At 36.2% G+C, this 18,444-nt stretch overlaps 1 protein-coding gene across 2 annotated transcripts in view; it reads left to right on the top strand.

Annotated features, from left to right (window-relative positions):
• PTTG1IP2 (PTTG1IP family member 2) overlaps positions 1 to 3,229 on the top strand; it is a 32,235-nt gene extending 29,006 nt beyond the window's left edge. The window contains exon 6 of one of the 2 annotated variants that reach the window (XM_082692304.1): positions 2,794 to 3,229. The gene's annotated coding sequence lies outside the window, so the exon portion shown is untranslated. The remainder of the gene's footprint in view (positions 1 to 2,793) is intronic. The other variant, XM_082692303.1, reaches the window with a different exon arrangement.
• Positions 3,230 to 18,444: the final 15,215 nt, after the last annotated feature.

Below are 18,444 nucleotides of genomic sequence, written 5' to 3'. Positions count from 1 at the left end.
AAGAAATTTGCTATCTTTTAATGACTCACGAGGTTAAGTGTATTTATTTTTTAGTAGCCCCAATACAGAATAGATTGATTCATTTTATTTTTTCTTAATTAAAATTTTTAAAAATTTTTTAAAAGATTTTATTTATTTATTTATTTGAGAGAGAGAATGCAAGTGAGAGAGCACAAGCAGGGGGAGCAGCAGAGGGAGAGGGAGAAGCAGACTCCCCGCTGGGCAGGTACAGGGCTCTATCTCAGATCGTGACCTGAACCGAAGGCAGCCACCCAACCAACAGAGCCACCCAGGTGCCCCTAAAACATTTTTTATTGAAATTTAGTTGATAGGCAATGTGACATTAGTTTTAGGTGTACCACACAGTGAGTTGATGACTTTATTCATTGTGCTGGGCTCACCACAAGGGTAGCCTCCCTCTGTCATCATACAAAACTATTATAGTACCACTGACTCTATTCCCTATGCTGTGCCTTTCATCCCTAAAATTCACTGTTCTCAGTCTTGAAAAGGTAATTAATTTTTAAACGATCTGCTTTGCAGAATTCTAGTGCTCTATACTTTTGTATTTCTTCTAACATATTTACCGTGTTGTAAGACACAACATTTCATCTCTGTGTCAGAATATCAACCACTTGAGGCGAGGGCTCTATTTTATCACCAAACCATTGATATCACTTGTGTGTGGTGCCTAACTGCTCTCTAGTCTTCTCTGACTTTTGCTCATGTCCCCTGATATTTTCAACCCCTCCAACAAAAGTGTAAAACATGGTACCCACCCTCAAAAAACTTCAAATCCAGTTGCTGAGAGAATAGCCACCAAAAATAAATAACGAACTGGGGAGATTACCAAAAACTTTGAGAATAGGTCCAAAGTAATTATTATCTTAAAATCTTAATTATATTTTCATCCTTTTTTGATGAGAGATGTTCTCAGTGATACACAAAGACTTAGCTTTGAGATGGGACAACACGTAAAAACTCTACTACCTCTATTTTCCCTGCACACTTAGTATCTCTTGTCCCTGTATCTTTGTTCTGTTTTCTTTCTGATAAGGGCCTCTTGCACCGATTCCTGGTATTCATTTGTCAAAGCTCTTCTTTTCAAATCTCACCTTAATGTCATCTTCAACCAGATTTTCCCCTTTGAACCCCTTTCCCTCTGCCCCCCCCCACACCACTCACATGCACTCTCACTCTCTCAAATAAATAAATAATATCTTTAAAAAAAAAAGAAATGGAAAGTTCTGAGGATCTAATATATGGCCTGGTGATTATAGCTAATAATACTGTGTTATATACTTGAAAGTTGCTAAGAGAGTAGAATAAAAATGTTCTCACACAAAAAAGAAATGGTAATTACGTGAGCTAATGGAGATGTTAGCTAAGGCTGTAGTGGTAATCATTTTGCAATACGTAAGTATCGAATCAACACATTGCACACCTTAAATTACACAATGTTATATGTCAATTGTATCTCAGTAAAGCTGGAAAAAAAAAAAGGGGGGAGGGAAGAAAGAAAGACAATGATCCCAGCATAGATACCAAAAAAAGTGAGGACCAAAGAATATAATTATATTGCTGGGAAGAAAAAATGAGACTGAAATTGGACAGTGGGGGAGGGTGGGGAACCTGCTTTAGATAAATAGGAAGGGCCTCCTTGAGGGAGTTGGGAATAAGCAAAGACCAAAATATGATAGGGAGTTAGCCAGGAACAAGGTGGGAGGGAGGAACATTGCCAGGTGGAGACTGGGATGAGACAGAGCTTAGAGCGTGGTGCTTTGGAGAAACTGAAGTTCAATGTGGCTGGAGTGAGCAAGGGGTTGAGCTGGAGGCAGAGGCAAGGATCAGATAAGGTGGGCATTTGTAGGCCATTAGAAGGAGTTTGGGTCGCACTAGACTTGACTGAGAGGGTGTGATTTTCAGCTGGGCTTAATAAAGGGAGTTGGGGTGAATTGGAAGGGGAGGTGAATCATGAGAGACTATGGACTCTGAAAAACAATCTGAGGGGTTTGAAGTGGCAGAGGGGTACCAGGTGGTGGGTATTATAGAGGGCACGGATTGCATGGTGCACTGGGTGTGGTGAAAAAATAATGAATACTGTTTTTCTGAAAATAAATTAATTAATTAAAAAAAATAGATAAACCTATGTTAAATGTAGGGGAGTAGGTATTTGAGATGGAAGAGCATAGTCATGGGATTGTGTCTAAGAGTGGTGTCCAGGAAGGCAAGAAAGAGTGTGAAATGGAGGAGCTACATTGGTGCAGATGAGAGACTTCTTTTTGGGAGGGTGTCATGCAATAGCACAGCGGCTGCCTTACAGTAACCAGCTTGGATGGGATTTTCTCATAGCAGACAAAAAGTCAAGCTGACGTGGTGACCTTTTGGAATAGATGGTTTCTTTTCTGAGAAGTTGAACCTTTTCTGGGGCTATTTATGCTGAGTGAGCTCTCTGACCTTTGGGCAGGGTGCCTAAATGCTATCCTTCACTAACATTCAACTCTTTCCTTTCATGTCAGCAGAAAGAAATAAATCATTTATGTTAGTTTTGGTAATTGAAGAAGCTTTTCATTTCCAGTTTACCCCCGTGTGTGTGACTAACTCGAGTTGATAGTCATTATTAACCGTGTACAGCTTTTTAGTGGATGTGGATGGACCATGAGTTGGAAAACATTGCATTTCTGTAGAAATTGATGTAAAGGCCTTGAATTAAAGCTTTCTAGTCTAAACATGAAACCTGAGAGTGAACATTGTATTACATTTTCAGTAATGACTGTGTCCTTTTTCTTCCAGGCTTCCTTCAGGATTTTAATCATCCTTACAGCCTCTTTGAAAATGATTGAACTTTCAAATTCCCTTAAGTTAAAATTTTAAATTCTATTGAACATTTTTGTAGAGTATTTCATTACTTTTACATTATGACTTGCTCAGTAATTTGAGATCATAAGGGTTGAAAAAGCTCTTGAGACAAGATTTTATGGTTAATTTAAAAACTTTTTTAAAACTTCTGAATAATCTCCTTCCTAGCTAGTTTTACAATATTAATGTTCTTTCTTTTGGAACATAATGTGGTATAAATATAGAATGTTCAAGCATCTAACATGTAAATTTAAATATGGCACAGGGATTGAAGGTTACACTCAAGATTATGTATGACATTGTTTTCTTATCAGTGTTACCAGACAGTAAACACTCGAATTCTAATTTTGTTCAAATTTATTGTGACCAAAAAAAACCCTGCTTCCCGATTTAAAATCTTCCCTAGAATAGCAAATCTGAGGTAATGATTGATATCATTAGTATCTGTGTTGATGACACTTTGGGTGGCTTAACCAAAACACATTTTTAACACTATAGATACTTTAAAATAAAATAGGTGAAAACTCTTAACAATTTAAGGAAGATACTAGAGGAGTTTTAGAGCAAAATTTTGCCGGGCTTCTTTCAATACCAGGTAGTTTCCTCATTAAAATTCAGTAATATTTTGATCAGCCTCATTCCTTGGTTGTAAACACAGTGCTGGTTCTAAGATAGTGAGCAGACAGATGGGACCCAGGAAGTTCAAGTTTTATTAAACTTATTATAGACTGAAGCTTTATTCTCATAATTCTAGGTAAAGGTGTAGAAAAATTTTGAAGAATAACAGGAGTACTTATTTTCCTGTTTGTAAGATTACCATTTGCCAGGTAATATTTAAATATATCTTCTTAATTAGAAAGATTCCTATCTCCAAAAGCATACTAACTTTCAGAAGCTAAAAATATATCCATTTTGTGTTAATTCTCTACGTATGGCTGTTTCTAAAAACTACAAAATCTCATTAATTGATATATTTGAAGGAGTTTCATCTTTTTCTCCTTTTACCATAATAGATTTCGGTTTCATTTCTTAGTTCAAAACAATTCAGTATGGACTGTTGTTTTCTGTAGTGTGTCATGTCACCACTGATAAATTATGAAAAAAAAAATCATCCTTTAATCACACAACTTGAGTATGGCTCTTGATTTATAACCACCTGAAAAAAGACTTCTACAAATAAACACCAAAGGAAATAAAAAATATTAAGCCATGCTTTATTTATTTTATTGTAATTATAGTAGAATTTTTAATTAATTTATTCATTAATAGCTCTAATAATTCATTCTAAAATCTACTATAATTCTGTATTGTAAAAGATTATTTACTGACTTTTTTTCTGTTTTTTTCCTTACTCACTTATTTTATGTAATCAGGTTGAATAATTATCAACATATCACAAAATACTATATTTAAAGAATTAGTGATTTTGGATTTGCTTGGTGTTAAAGTATGAATAACCTGTTCTCTTGTGCTCTGTTTGACTTTTTTCTTTCATCACCTATCAGGGAATCTAAAAAAGTAAAGTGCAACACAGCTGGCTGTCATTGAAGAATAACAGTTTGAGTTGAGAGTAAGTTGATAGGGTAGTAATAAGGTCTGGTGATAGGTTTCCCAGGAGATGTCTTATGCAAAAATGATAGAGGGCTGCCCATCACTGCACACAGATGCTGACATTCTTGACTTTAATAGGGAAGCATTTATCTCTGGCACCTGCTCCAGTATCTGAGTAGCTGTCATGTACTCTAACAAAAGAGAGGAAAAATTGTCACTATCATTGAAAAAATATGCCTTGGCATAAGAAAAAGCAAAATATTTTGAGCACTTATAATCTATTTTTCTTACTCTCTTATGCCTGGCTTCTACAGTGAATTGTTTAAGTTATACTTAATAGTATTAGAATTTTCCTATTGAGTTCATCAGTATGACTTCATCGGTATAGGAAGCTCTTTGAATTATTAAAAAGACCCTGGGTGTGTGCTATAGGAGTAAAATGTTTTGCATTTATGATGACCGAATTTTCAGCAGTACCTAACAAATGAAACACCTAGATAAAATGTAAATGCAGTCTTTACAAGTATATCAGTAAGACATAAAAATTTAAAGTAGATGAAGGTAAAACTTATCCCAAACACTTCACTAATTAAAGCTAGCAAATCATGGAATAAATGCATATTGAAATTGATTATTGAAAAAAATGAAGGATTCTTAAAGGTTTTTAATCCTAACAGGTTGACTATGGAGCCAGAGCCTTTAAATATGTTCAAAATATTGAAGTGCTATTGCTTTTTCTTTTACAGCATTTTTATCCCTATTACTGCTTTCTGGGTAAAATTATGAAGGAAGTCTGTCAGATCTCTTTTACATTTATATTTTCTCAGCAGGTATGCCCTCCCATGGCATTTTACATGCTAGCTTTTCTGCTGCTGCTGTTTTTCAGTCCTAACTCTTCTTTTAAAAATACGCAAGAGATTCTAAGATTATATATAGACATGCATGCATGTATATATGTAAGATTATATATATATATGCATTGTAATGTAATATAAGATTACATATCTATAATGTATATAATGTAATATAAGATTATATATATATGCATGCATAGTGTGTATCATGTATAAAGCATAACAAAAATTTAATTTGACTAATTTTTTTACTCATTTTTTTTAACAAACACTAAAATTAAGTACCAAAATTAACTTTCTCCCATAAGTATTTACCATTAAAAATTATTCACTTATTTCAGTGCTGCTGATATTATTTAAAAAGTCTTTGGACCTCTTCCTTTGAAATGTCCTTAAAAACCTGCAAAACATTTAAAATACATCTTTAGTACTGGCAGGTCCTCATTCTTTGAGGATGGCTGAGAATGGGAACAAAGAAATTGTTTTTGAAAAGGCAGAAAGGCATTCAGAACCATATGTAACGAACAGGTAACTGATTGTTGCAGATAACCCATTTTTGGTCAAAGTCAGGTTTAGACTATAAAGAACTTGTGTGCACAGGAAAAGAAAAAATGGAAAAGCAGGGAGGAAAAGGGGGACCCAAACTTACTATGATAGCCATTTGTTTTTTTTTTTTTTTTTTTTAAAGATTTTATTTATTTATTTGACAGACAGAGATCACAAGTAGATGGAGAGGCAGGCAGAGAGAGAGAGAGGGAAGCTGGCTCCCTGCTGAGCAGAGAGCCCGACGTGGGACTCGATCCCAGGACCCTGAGATCATGACCTGGGCCGAAGGCAGCGGCCTAACCGACTGAGCCACCCAGGCGCCCCTGTTTTTTTTTTTTTTTAAAGATTTTATTTTTTTATTTGACAGAGAGAGATCACAAGTAGTCAGAGAGGCAGGCAGAGAGAGAGAGGAGGAAGCAGGCTCCCTGTGGAGCAGAGAGCCCGATGCGGGACTCGATCCCAGGACCCTGAGATCATGACCTGAGCCGAAGGCAGTGGCTTAACCCACTGAGCCACCCAGGCGCCCACTATGATAGCCATTTGTAAAGAAAAATCCAAAATGGTGTTAGCAATTGAAAAAAAAAAAAAGCTTTTCTTTGTCCGTGGTGACTACTTGGAAAGAATGCAGTCATTTGGTAGTATTGGCAGCCCACAAAGCACCAAGGTTTTAAATGACTTTCATTTATAATTCTGAGCTCATTATATCCACATTGGGATTTAAAGTGAAAAGCATATAAATTAAAATGGACTTTGATTAATTCTTCCTAAGGCTCTTCCACCCATTTGGCATTAGTCTGGCCAAAAACCTTACTCTCTTTTATGTACCATCCTATGTGATTCTTACTGAGGAGACATCTTCTTAGCTTTGTTGAGTTTCAGAAACCTTGATTTGTGTAGGTAATGCTGAGTCAAGATGGCTCTAGGAAATGTCAGCTTTGGACAAAAGGAGTGAAGCAAATTTTAGAAAAGAGGAAAAAGTGCCTAGATTCAGAGAGAGTTGCCACTCTAACCAGAACTCTGGGTGGTTTTCAACTTAGGAAGCTACAATCTGAAGAAGGATTAAGAAAGATCCATTTAGGGGCACCTAGGTGGCCCAGTCAGTTAAGCCTGGGATTCTTGGTTTCCGCTTAGGTTGTGTGCGATCTCAGGGTCATGAGATTGAGCCCCCTTAGGGCTTGAAATTTTCTCCCTCTCTAGCCTCTGCCCTACCCCCAGTGTGTGTGCACGCACTCTCTCTCTCTCAAGATAAATAAAATAAAGTATTTTAAAAAGAAGATCAGCTTGCTCTCGCTTCTCTCTCTATGACAAATAAATAAATAAATAAATCTTTAAAAAGAAGGTCAGCTTAATACCAGTTGCAACTGAAATGTCATACTAATTATCCAAACCTCTTTGTCTTACCTCATGAGATTGTATGTTATGCTTGGAAGAAGAAACCAAGTTTTAGACTTGGACAACTCGTCTGACCCTAAATTATTTGTGATCTTGACAGATTTCTTCAAGGAAAGGGTGGTTTTCTCATTTTCTATTGAATCCTTTCAGACAGAGAGGTTCTAGTGCCCCAATTGTCTGGATAAAGAATTTGAAAAATAAGCTCGCCACAGTAGAATGAATTGCCCAAGATCATTTGGCTTTTAGAAATGGAGCTAAGCTTGAAAAGGCATAGCTTTTGTCTCACAGGAAGCTGCTTCTTTGGGGCACCTGGATAATTAGTCATTTAAATGTCAGACTCTTAATTTTGGCTCAGGTCATGATCTTGGGGTTGTGAGATAAAGCCTTTTGGGCTCTGAACTCAACAGGGAGTCTGCTTGAGATTTCTCTCCCTCTCCCTTTGCCCCCCCCCTCTCTCTGTCTCTCTCAAAAATAAACAAATAAATCATTAAAAAAAAAAGAAAGAAAGAAAACCGCTTCTCTCTGATGTTATATCTAAAAAAATTTCCTTTAAGTTTGTCTAAAATCACACAAGAAAGAGGTTATTGTGTTAGAAAAAAACTTTCTGTCAATGAAAGTGAATAATTCTGGAAGAAATCCTTTCTTACTGTTCAAAGATGAAAATCCATGCTTGGTTATAAAATTAAGGATAGGTTTACTTGTTATTATCCTCTTAGTGCTCACTTCGGCAGCACATATACTAAAATTGTTATTACCCTTTTATTTGGTTCAAACACTTCCAGTGACTTCCAGTTTCTGTTTCTTGTTTCATCATTGTGAAATTCCCAAAGCAGATATTATTAAAGACAATCTTCTAGTTATCTGAAAATCAAATACTAAAGACATAAGAAATCAGGTTCTATATTTAGGAATGAATTTATGTCGAGTTTTTAATCCTAATAACATTTAAGCCCTACTATGTACAAAGCATTATAGAATAATTTCAAATAAATAAAGCATTCAGAATAATTTCAGTAACAACACTGCAAATAAAAATAGTACATAATGCCCTGGATATCATACACTTTAGATAGAGATTCTAACTGAAAGGTTATTTTTATGTAGTCTTGCATAAACTTACTGGGTAGATGAAGGTTATTTCATTTGAAAAGATAATTGCAACCGAAAAAAAAAAAAACCTAAATGTTTATAAATATTTGCAATTGCCAGTATTCTATTCTATTCTTTTCTTTCCTTTTCTTTTCTTTTTCTTATTTTACAACAGGGCAGAAGAACAAAACATCCATGTTTCAAAATGCTTAATCAAATGTCTCTCATTCTCTCTAATTGTCTCCTCAAAGATGCTTGGCAAAGTTTCCCCAAAAGAACCCTCAGCATTCTACAGTCTTACACATTTGATTTGTAAGGGAAAAAGGGAAAAAGAAAGGCTAGATTGCTTTAGGAGAAAGAACCATTTACACTACTCTATGACATTGAGCCACATTAAGTACAATGTTATGAGATGATAACAGTATTCTACTATTTAGTATACACCTTTTGAAGTGTTACAGTGTATGTCATTTGATATATATATTTATTTATAAATAAATGTATATATTAATGGGTGTGTGTATATGTGTGTGTGTGTGTGTGTGTGTATACATTTTAAACATAGTGTTTTGCTAACTTGTATAAAAATACTGACCCTCAGATCCCTTAATCAAGAACATAACTTTGCTGTACGTCTCCTTTGTGAGAAAATGAATCAATTTTATTATTATTATTATTAACTTATACAATAACAAGGGTAAAATTTGGTGTAACTTTATGATAACAAAGCATTGTCAGAATCTTATAACCCAATGAGAAGCTTTTTTCTTCTTTCTCCATATCCCTCTCCCTTTACCTCCTTCATTTTTTTGTTTTTCCCTCAGTTTTATTGAGATATAATTGACATATGACCTTGTTTTACATTTAGTATTAGTATACAACATAATAATTTGATAAACATAATATTGCAAAACAATTGCCACAATAAATTTAGTTAACATCCATCACCTCACATAGTTATATTTTTTTTTTCTTGTGATGAAAACTTTTAAGGTCTACTCTCTTAGCAACTTTCAAATATGGTATATATTATTACTAACTACAGTCACCATGGTATATATTATATCCCCAGAACTTATTTATTTTATAACTGCAGGTTTCTACCTTTTGACTACCTTCACCTATTTTACCTACTTTCCACCTCCCAATTCTGGGACCCACCAATCTGTTCTCTGTACCTGTGAGTTCAGTTTTTTAGATTCCCCATATAAGTGTGATCATACAGAATTTGTCTTTCTTAATCTGACTTCACTTAACATAATGCCCTTAAGGTCCATCCATGTTGTTCCAAATGGCAGGATCTCCTTCTCTCTTATGGTCGGATAGTGCTGTATTTGTGTGTGTGTGTGTGTGTGTATGCCATATATACATATATTTGGCATTTTCTTTATCTATTCATCTGTCATTCAGGTTGCTTCCATGTCTTGGCTATTGTAAATAATGCTGCAGTGAATGTAGGAGTGCAGATGTCTCTTCGACAGAGTGACTTCGTTTTCTTTTCTTTTCTTTTTTTTTTTTTTTAATTTTATTTATCTATTTGTCAGAGAGAGAGAGCGTGCGCAGAAGCAGGGGGAGCTGTAGGCAGAGGGAGAAGCAGGTTCCCCGCAGAGCAAGGAGCTCCATACAGGACTCTATCCTAGGACCTTGGGATCATGACTTGAGCCAAAGGCAGATGAGACGCTTAACTGACTGAGCCATCCAGGGATCCTGAGTGACTTCATTTTCTTTGAAGAAATACCCAGAAGTAGAATTGCTGGATCATATGATAGTTATATGATAGTTCTGTTTTTAATTTTTTGAGGAAGCTTCATACTGTTTTCCATAGCAGCTGCACATTTACTTTCCTAGTAACAGTGCATAACGGTTCCCCTTTTCTCCACACACTTGTTATCTCCTATCTTTTGGATAATAGCCATTTTATTTATGTATGTATTTATTTATTTATTTATAAAGACTTTTTATTTTTTTAACTTTTTTTAAGAAGATTTTATTTATTTATTTGACAGAGATTACAAGTAGGCTGAGAGGCAGGCAGAGACAGAGGAGGAAGGAGTCTCCCTGCTGAGCAGAGAGCCCGATGTGGGGCTTGATTCCCAGGATCCTGGAATCATCACCTGAGCTGAAGGCAGAGGCTTTAACCCACTGAGCCACCCAGGCGCCCCAAGACTTTTTATTTATTTATTTGACACAGAGAGAAACAGAGAAGGAGGGAACAGAAGCAGGGGGAGTGGGAGAGGGAGAAGCAGGCTTCCTGCTGGGCAGGGAGCCAGATGTGGGGCTAGATCCCAAGACCTTGGGATCGTGGCCTGAGTCCAAGGCAGATGCTTAATGAGCTACCCAGGTGCCCCATGATAACAGCTATTTTATTTTATTTTTTTATAAACATATAATGTATTGTTAGCCCCAGGGGTACAGGTCTGTGAATTGCCAGGTTTACACAACTCACAGAACTCACCATATCACATACCCTCCCCAATGTCCATAACCCCAACACCCTCTCCCTCCCCCCTCCCCCATGTCACCCTCAGTTTGTTTTGTGAGATTAAGAGTCTGTTATGGTCAGTCTCCCTCCCGATCCCATCTTGTTTAATTTATTATTTTCCTACCCCCCAAGCCCCCCACGTTGCATCTCCACTTCCTCATATCAGGGAGATCATATGATAGTTGTCTTTCTCTGATTGACTTATTTCACTAAGCATAATACCTTCTAGTTCCTTCCACGTCGTTGCAAATGGCAAGATTTCATTTCTTGACTGCATAGTATTCCATTGTATATATATACCACATCTTCTTTATCCATTCATCGATAATAGCCATTTTTAAAGGCATGAAGCTAGGGTGCCTGGTTGGCTCAGTTGTTAAGTGTCTGCCTTTGGCTCAGGGCATGATCCCAGGGTCTTGGGATCTAGCCCTGCATCTGGCTCCCTGCTCAGCTGGAAGCATGCTTCTCCCTCTCTCACTACCCCTGCTTGTGTTCCCTCTTTTGTTGAGTCTCTCTCTGTGTCAAATAAATTTTTAAAAATCTTAAAAAAAAAATAAAGGCGTAAGGTGGTGGTTCACTATGGTTTTGATTTGTATATACTTGGTAATTTGTAATGTCGAATACCTTTTCATTTACCTGTTGGCCATTTGTATGCCTTCTTTGGGAAAAAGTATATTGAGTTCCTCAGTTCATTTATTATTGGATTGTTCATCTTTTGCTATTGAGTTGTGTGAGTTCTGTATATATTTTAGATATTAACTCTGTATTAGATATAGGATTTGCAATTATGTTATCCCATTCTGCAGGTTGCATTTTCTTTTTTCAATGATTTCTTTTGCTGTGCAGAATCTTTTTAGTTTAACGTGGTTCCACTTTTTTATTTTTGCTTTTGTTGCCTTTCTTTTCATGTCAAATTAAAAAAAAAATCATCACCAAGCCCATAGTCAAGGAGCTTACCCCTTATGTTTTCTTCTAGGAGTTTTATGGCTTCAGGTCATACATTCTAATCTTTAATCCATTTTGGGGGGTATTTTTTTGGTATTTTTTATTTTTTTTTCATTAACATATAATGTATTATTAGCCCCAGGGTTTAATCCATTTTAAATTGATTTTTATGAATGGTGTAAGATAGGGGTACACTTTTATCCTTTGCATGTGGCTGTCCAGTTTTCCCAACACCACTTATCAAAGAAACTGTCTTTTCCCTACTGTATATTCTTGGCTACTTTGTCATAAGTTAACTGGCCATATATGTGTGGATTTATTTTGGGGCTCTCTATTCCGTTCCATTGATCTGTATGTATGTTTTTATGCCAGTGTCATAGTGTTTTGATTACTACAGCTTGTATTATAGGTTGAAAACAGCAAGTGTGATGCCTCCAGCTTTGTGCTTTCTCTAGATTGCTTTGGCTATTCAGTCTTTTGCGGTTCCACACAAATGATCGTTTGTTCTACCTTGGTGAAAAATGTCATCGGAATTTTGACAGGAATTGCATTGAATCTGTACATTGCTTTGGATAGTACAAGCATTTTAACAATATTAATTTTTCCAATCCATGAGCTTGGAGTAGTTTTCAGTTTATTTGTGTCTTCAATTTCTTTCATCATTTTTTTATAGTTTTTATTCTGTAAGTCTTTTTACCTCCTTGGTTAAATCATAGGTATTTTATTCTTTATGATACAGTTGTCAATGGGATCATTTACTTAATTTTTCTTTCTGATCATGTGTTTGTATGTAGAAATGCAAAACTTGTTCATATATATTGATTTTGTGTCCTGCAACTTTACTGAATTCATTTACAGTTCTAACAGTTTTTGATGGAGTCTAGGATTTTCTATAATATCAAGTCGTCTACAAATAGAGACAGTTTACTTCTTCCTTTCCAATTTGGATGCTCCTTCCTTCCTTCCCTTCTTTCCTCCTTTTAAAAAAGATTTTTAAAATTTATTTATTTTAAAATTTATTTATTTGAGAGCAAGAGCAAGCGAGAGAGAACATGAGCAGGAGGGAGAAGCAGACTACCTGCTGAGGAGGAAGCCCTGACACAGGGCTTGATCCTAGGACCCTGGGACTACTTCCTCAACCAAAGGCAGATGCTTAGCTGACTGAGTCACCCAGGCACTCTCTTCTTTCCTCCTTTTTGCCTGGTTGCTCTGCATAGAACTTCCATAGGACAGGGCTTGATCCTAGGACCCTGGGATTACTTCCTGAACCAAAGGCAGATGCTTAACTGACTGAGTCACCCAGGCACCCCCTTCTTTCCTCTTTTCTGCCTAATTGCTCTGCATAGGACTTCCAGGACTGCATGGGACTCAGCATAGGTGAGTAAAAGTGGCAGAAGAGGACATCTTTGTGTCATCTTAAGAGCAAAAGCTTTTAGCTTACCATTTTTGAACATGGTGTTAGCCGAGGGCTTGACATGTATGGCCTTTATTATGTTGAGGTACATTGCTTTTATACCTAGTTTTCTGAAAGAGTTTTTTATCATGAATAGATATTAAATTTTGTCAAATGCTTTTTTTGCATCTATTGAAATGCTCATATGATTTTTATCCTTCATTTTGTTAATATTTATATCATGTACATTATGATCAAGTGGGATTTATTCTAGGGATGAAAGGACATTTCAATATCTGCAAATAAGTCCTTCATTTAACAGTCCTTTAACAGTTTGTTTAAGTTATCATATGTCCCAATTTTTCCAGAACCATCCTACTTTATACCTGTTGTCTTTGGGGCAGATAAAAATAGAACCCTCTCGGGGCACCTGGGTGGCTCAGTGGGTTAGGCCGCTGCCTTCGGCTCGGGTCATGATCTCAGAGTCCTGGGATCGAGTCCCGCATCGGGCTCTCTGCTCAGCGGAGAGCTTGCTTCCCTCTCTCTCTCTCTGCCTGCCTCTCCATCTACTTGTGATTTATCTCTGTCAAATAAATAAATAAAATCTTTAAAAAAAAAAATAGAACCCTCTCAAATAAGCACATGGAAAGAAGTTCACCATTGTTATTCATTAGGAGTATGCAAATTAAAGCCAAAATGAGATATCACTACACACTCACTATGGTGGCTCAAATTATAAACACTAATCATACCAATTGTTGCTGAAGATGAAGATGTGGAGAAACTGTACTTTTAATACATTGCTGTTAAGAATGTAAAATGATACAACCACTTTGGAAAATTATTTGATATATATTTTTTAAAAACTTAAATACACCTACCATACTACCCAGCCATTTTATGCCTAGATGTTTATGTGAAAAATGAATACATATGTCTATATCAAGACTTTTACATGAATGTTCCTAACAGCTTTCTTTGTAATAACTCTAAACTGGAAACCCAAATGTTCATCAATAGGAGAATGGACGAACAAATTATGGTATAGCCATACAGGGGAACACCACTTGGAAACAAATAGGAAAAAACTATTGATACACACAACATAAAAGCATCTCTCTGTAAAAGAGGTCAAAAGAGGATATAGAATACGATTCTCTTTATATATAATTCTATAAAAGCAAACTTGTGACCAAATTGAGGTCAGTGGTTGCCTGGGAATAAAAAAGGGGGATGAAAGGAGAGATAACAAAGTGGAATAAGGAAACTTTTTGGGTTGGTATATATGTTTCTCATCTTGACTGTGGCAGGAGTTTCACCAATATATGCCAAAACTTACCAAAGTGTAAATTTAAATGGGTGGAGTTCAATATATATCAGTTATACCTCAATTACACATTTTTTAAAACGCCACCTTTCACTCTCAAAGGTATTTCAGTCTGAATGTTGGTAATATTCTTTCTTAATCTGGGTGCTGATTTCATAGATTTATTTTTTTTTAAGATTTTATTTATTTATTTGTAGGAGAGAGAGGAGCGAGAGTGAGCACAGGCAGACAGAGTGACAGGCAGAGGCAGAGGGAGAAGCAGGCTCCCTGCCAAGCAAGGAGCCCGATGTGGGACTTGATCCCAGGACGCTGGGATCATGACCTGAGCTGAAGGCAGCTGCTTAACCAACTGAGCCACCCAGGCATCCCCTGATTTCATAGATTTTTAAGTAGGGTATTGGTTTCATAGATCCTTTCAGTTTGTGCAAATCTACTTATAATATGTGTACTTTTCTGTATATATGTTATACTCCAACCAAATAAAAACATCTCCCCACTAAAGAAAAGCCTGAAAGATTCCCTGAGGGAAACATGCAGGAAGTGTTCCAGCTGGATAGTAAATTAAAGGATGACCCTATCCTTTCTTTGTATTTTTATTTTTTCAATCCTAGAGAAAAGAAAATTAAGGCTTATAAACAACTTACAAAAAGCCCCAAAATAGTAAATATTTCCATAGAGACTTCAGGTGGTTTTTTCTTTCCTAAAAAATCTATGTGAAAGAACTGGTCTCTCTTTAATGAAGCAATATTATGTTAAAAAATAATCATCTTATTTATGATCATCCCTTTATATTTGTGTCATAATTCATGATCATTCACATTAGATTCATTCAGAGCCAAAGAAGAATATTCATTTCAATATTCTAGCAAGTTTTGGGACACAAAGCAACTGACTTTTGTCAATTAGTTCAATGGTACCAATATGGTCTTTGGGACAAGAAGCTGTATTAGAAAAGGATTTTAAGAAAACATAAGACCTCCCACTATTGGAGAATATAATGCTGTAGATAGAGTAAAATGACCAGTAGAAGATAGTAATATATCTATCAGCATTTTGAGATACAGTGAACACTTAAAAAGAAAAAAATCCATGCATTGATATGGATTTTTTTTTAAGATTTTATTTATTTATTTGACAGAGAGAGCAAGAGAGCACAAGTAGGGGGAAGAGTGGGGAGAGAGAGGGAAAAGCAGACTCCCCGCCAAGCAGGAAGCCTTATGCAGGACTGGATCCCAGGACCCTGGGATCATTACCATCTGAGCCACCTAACCATAGAGCCACCCAGGGTGGATTTTTATGTATTTTGGTGCCAGCAACTTAGTGGAAATCTTTCCTTGGGAAGATTTTTTTTTTTTTTTAACCAGGGTGAAAAACAAACAAATCTTTGATATTAAGTAGCAATTTACTTTAGAAATTGATTAATATTATAAAATAACAAACTGACTTTAAGTAATGTGGCTTATAGCATTTTAATAAACACTCCTTAAAAATGAGGTTATATTAATATGATGCTTTGCATATAGTACGGCATCAAAGTGGCAAAGACTAATTTTGATTCATAGGCAGTTTAGGGGAAGCAGAGAGAGGAAAAAGGTAATACGGCAAATAGGGAAGAAGGGGAAAATAGGCATAGCAGAGAGACAGCAGAGAAAAGTTGTGTTGCTTTCTAAAATCATTTTTAGTGATCTTCAGCTGTTACTTGAGGCTTTGAGCTACTTATAGAGTGTAGAATATTCTATAGGTTGCATATTTAATATTTACTTCCTTATACACATATGTTAAAATGACCCTGATTTTGTTCAAATAGCTGTCCTCCATGTGACCATCTATTCAGAGAGTCCGGTTCCATTCCCAGCCCCAGAAGGTAAATCCTAATTGGTCTAGGGCATTCTTATTTTCCTTGCCAGTAATTGCTTTAGAAAGGTCACATGATCCAATTCTGACCAATCGGAAATAAGAAATCTGGGGACTTTTCTAGGAAAGGTTGTCTCACTTTTAGATAAGACACAGAAAAAGACATCTTCCTCTTATTTGGGTAATATTATATCTAAATGTGATTCCCAGAGCTGCTTCCACTAATTTCTTATCATGAGACAAGTCTGGAAAAACTTGATACCTAAAGAAGAGCAAAACTGATAATTGGAAAGAACCTAGGCCCTTGATGATGTCACTGAGATAATTAAATTATCCAGCTCTGGAGTTGCTACTAACCAGCCAAATGATCTTGGAAATTGATCCGGGCATCAGTTTCCTCAACTATAAAATGAGGAAGATGAATTTTTTACTTGATCCAACTGGGACCTTCAGCTCCGTTATCATCCCATGGTTCTCACAACCTGTAAACCATTTCACTGAAGTTACTGAACTTTTCTTGCTAGTGACAATATATAACCCAGGGAATGCAAACATCAGTTAACTCTAACGTGATTTTTTCACAGTAATTTCTAGGAACACGAGTTTTAAAAGTTGCCTAGGGTCAAGCTATTAAAAGATTGCCAAGCATTCGAAATATCAGAAGCTGATATGAGCTCAGTGTTGACATAATGGAAGAAATAATTGGTAAGAAGCTCAAGTAAGTGCTGAGTAGCAGAACCTAGGCTGGAACTCCCAACATTCCTGTCATTATATTGATCACAATATAAAAAAACAGATGGGCTAAGCCAGGAAATCTCACCTCGCCCATTTTTCTTTGGGCCATCAGACCTTCTTATTAAGGTATTTTGTAACTCAGTGACTTTCACACTACTCTGACTTTACAGTTTTGAAATTTCAGCTTAAGTGAGGTGAAATGGAATTGTCTTTTCCACCGGGAGGTCATGAGGACCATTCTGTCTCTTTTGCTTTCTGTGGTGTTGCTGCTACTACCTGGTAATTAATAACCGATGATTCAAAGCCATTTTCTCTTGTTCTGGGTGATTTCATGTTTCAGAATTGCCTGACTTTTCAAGAATTTACTGTTATTTATTTTCAAGGCGAAAAAGAAAGAAAAGAAAAAAGGATTTTTACATTAAATGGGGTTTTAAGCTAAATGAAATGCAAGGCCCATCTCACTCTTGAGAATCCCTGAGAAGTGAACATTTTTCCCAATGGAAATTTTCCTATTTTCAGAAAATATTTCTTTCAATATTTCCAAGTTTTTGATAGAAATGGAAGTTTTTAAGTCTTAATCCATCTAAACCAAATATTTGATGAGTCCCTGTAATGTACAAGGTACCATACTTTTATTTTATGCAAAAGTTAAAGTGTTATAGTCAGACAAGCCAATAAAAATGTAGAAATCACCTTAGAAAGCAGGTGATAGAGCTAGTGATAGGAAGGGATAGGTAGTAAATCCTGCAATCTGTGGCTTAAATTAAACTGTATATTAGTTCTCCATGTATATAATGATAGTACATTGACAGCTTTTGACTATTAATAAAAGCTACCTGTTTATAAAGCGCTTAAAATGTTAACGATTTACTGCGGAGCAAATATAAACTTGACTTGGGAATCTTAAAATTAATGGTATTCTCACTGAGTACTTTAAAAAAAGTGTTCAAACTCTCTTTGGTTCATAATGATTCTAACGTTGCACATATCACTGTCAAAACCCCAGCTTTTCTCTGACCAGAGTCATCTTTGGAAGTAATGTTAGGGAAAGCCAGCCATTTTCATTGCCCTGCCTTGTTTCCTCAGTCTTTTCCAAGGATGCCCTCTATCACAAGCATAATTCCACTCACAATTCTGTTTAGTCATAAATTCCACAGACTATCTTCTAGCTTTTCAGAGTTGCTCATCATGTCAGACCTGAATCCCTGAGCTGTTTACTCAAACATCTGTTTTCAACAAGCCTGGAGTCTCTGCTGTGCCTTGGTTGCCTTTCTCCTCTCTCCCTTCCCCTGGTGGGCTTGTCCATGGATACATCATCTGCCTCAGTTGCCCTGTTTGCCTTCTCAACTTGCTTAGTTAAGAGTAATGCCTCTCTTCCTGGGATCAACCAGGTCCTGCCAGGCCATCCTACAGAACA

Source organism: Mustela nivalis, assembly GCF_964662115.1.
Source record: "Mustela nivalis genome assembly, chromosome: 12".
NCBI classification, from domain to species: Eukaryota; Metazoa; Chordata; class Mammalia; order Carnivora; family Mustelidae; genus Mustela; species Mustela nivalis.
This window is presented reverse-complemented; position numbering and strand designations above follow the sequence as displayed.